This window comes from Orycteropus afer, unplaced genomic scaffold, assembly GCF_000298275.1.
Source record: "Orycteropus afer afer isolate SDZICR_OR568_19922 unplaced genomic scaffold, OryAfe1.0 scaffold00062, whole genome shotgun sequence".
NCBI classification, from domain to species: Eukaryota; Metazoa; Chordata; class Mammalia; order Tubulidentata; family Orycteropodidae; genus Orycteropus; species Orycteropus afer.
In genome coordinates, this window is record NW_006921649.1 from 11,377,593 (window position 1) to 11,380,358 (window position 2,766).

The 2,766-nt window shown below is 40.4% G+C and overlaps 1 non-coding gene across 1 annotated transcript; it reads left to right on the forward strand.

Moving 5' to 3' along the window:
• Positions 1–230: 230 nt before the first annotated feature.
• Positions 231–337, forward strand: LOC122149942. Its single transcript, XR_006163405.1, has one exon. It is a non-coding gene; the product is annotated as a U6 spliceosomal RNA (small nuclear RNA).
• The last annotated feature ends 2,429 nt before the right edge of the window (positions 338–2,766 follow it).

Genomic DNA, 2,766 nt, shown 5'->3' on the forward strand with positions numbered 1-2,766 from the left:
TTCTGCTGATCTGGAACCAGCCCCCTTCTCTGAATTGGCCTTCTGCATTCCTGCCACAAGACACTTCTAAGACATCTCACTCATTCCATCATCAAGGCCTTTGCACTTGCTGCCTAGAGTGCTCTTCTTCCAGATTTTCACAGAGCCACTCCTTCTTCTCATTCCAGTCTCACATCCAAATGTACCTCTTCAAGGGAGCCTCCAGCTTTCCCTAAGTCTGTCCATTTAAGGTGCTCGCTTCGGCAGCACATATACTAAAATTGGAACCACACAGAGAAGATTAACATGGCCCCTGCACAAGGATGACATGCAAATTCGTGAAGCATTCCATATTTTCTTGGGAGCTCTGGTGGCATAGTGCCTAAGACATTTGACTGCTAACCAGAAGGCAGGTGGTTCAAACCCACCAGCCACTCCTCAGAAGGAAGGTTGGGCAATCTACTTATGTAGTGATACCGTTTTGGAAACCCAAGAAGGGGTCGCTATGAGTCGGATCTGACTAGATGGCAGTGAGGTTGGTTTTTTTGATTTGGTTCGTTTAAGACTCTTTCTCTATCCCATTACCTTTTGCATTGGTCACCATCTAAAATAATACTATTATATAAGTATTTTTTTTATTGTCTATCTGTCCGTGAGGGAAGGAATACTGTCTGTCTTGCTCATCTAGATTGCTAGTACATAGAGCATTGATTGGGAGCTCTGGTAGCATAGTGCCTAAGGCACTTGACTGCTAACCAGAAGGCTGGCGGTTCAAACCCACCAGCCACTCCTCGGAAGGAAGGTTGGGCAATCCTACTTCCGTAGTGATACTGCCTGGGAAACCCAAGGAGGGGTCGCTATGAGTCAGGGCCGACTCGACGGCATATAACAACAACAACAACAGAGCACTGATTGGCATATAGCTGGTGCTCAGCAAATATTTGTTGACAGGTGCTGTTCCTGAGTGTTTGGACAGTCTCAGGTGAGTTTTTGCTCAAGGGAGTTGGCTATCTTATTCTGCTCAGATTACACACAGCTCATGGAAGCTTTGAAAATAACAATAATAACAATGTTTGATTTGCTTGTTTATACTTCATCTCATTCCAGAAAATACCTCTGGAAGAATACTCACTGTGGAAGAATAAAACACATAAATAACAAAATAGAAAAATTATGAATAAATTTTCAGGACCAAAAAAAGATAAAAGGCCAACACTGTGAAAAATAAAAGATAGCTAGAACTCAGAGTCTGAAAAATCATGTTGTTGTTGTTGTTATGTGCCGTCAAGTCAGACCCGACTCATAGCAACCCCTCCTTGGGTTTCCGAAGCAGTATCACTACAGAAGTAGATTGCCCAACCTTCCTTCTGAGGAGTGGCTGGTGGCTTTGAACCGCCATCCTTCTGGTTAGCAGTCAAGTGCCTTAGGCACTATGCTACCAGAGCTCTTAGTGACTACAATTGAACTGTGAATTTGGTCCAGAGCTCCTTGGCAGCTAGAGTGAAAAAGGAAAACACAGACAATTATAGAATTCTTCACTGTCAGACTGAATATTATGAAAATGTCAATGCTTCCAAAGCAATCTACACATTCAATGCAATCTCGATCCAGATTCCATCAACATTTTTTAAGGACATGGAAAAACCAATCACTAATTTCACATGGGAAGGAAAGAGACCTAGGATAAGCAAAACACTGCTGAAGAAGAAAAATAAAGTAGGAGGTCTCAGACTCCTGGACCTCAAAATCTACTATACAGCCACAGGAGTCAAAACAGGTGGAATCAGTGCAATGATAGACAAACAGACCAATGGAACAGAATAAATAGACCCATCCATCTATGATAGCTGATCTTTGACAAAGGCCCAAAATGCATTAAATGGGGAAAAGATAGCCTCTTTAACAAATGGTGCTGGCAGAATTGGATAGCCACTTGTAGAAAAATGAAACAAGACCCATACCTCATCCAATACACAGAAATGAACTCAAGTTGGATCAAAGACTTAAATGTAAAATCCCACACTATAAAGCTCATCAAAGACAAAATAGGAACAAATCTAGGGGCCCTAATTTTAAATAGACTATCAAGCATAACACAAAATGCACAGGCAGCAGAAGAGAAACTAGATGACTGGGACCTTTTAAAACTTAAATTCTTATGTCCCTCTAAACACTCTCCAAAAGGGTAAAAGGAGAACCTACAGATTGGGAAAAAATATTTGGCCATGACATATCTGACAAAGGACTTATCTCCAAAATTTGTCAAAAACTTCAACACCTCAACACCAAAAAGACAAACAACCCAATTTAAAAATGGGCAAAGAACATGAACAGATACTTCACTAAAGAGGATATTCAGACTGCCAACAAACACATAAGGAAATGCTCACGATCACTAGCCATTAGAAAGATGCAAATCAAAACAACAGTGCTATATCATCTAGCCCCAGCAATAATAGCAAAGTTCAACAAGACAGAAAATAACAAATGCTAGTGAGGCTATGGAAAGATTGGAACTCTCATACACTTCTGGTGGGAGTGAAAAATGGTACAACCATTGTGGAAAATGGTATGGCATTTCTTTAAAAAACTAAAAATAGAAATACCATTAGATTCAGCAATTCCATTATTAGGAATATATCCTAAAGAGGTGAGAGACAAAACATGAACAGACATATGCACACCCATGTTCATTGCAGCACATTTCACTATAGCAAAGAGATAGAAACAAGCTAAATGCCCATCAACAGATGATTGGATAATCAAACTATGGTACATTCACACAAT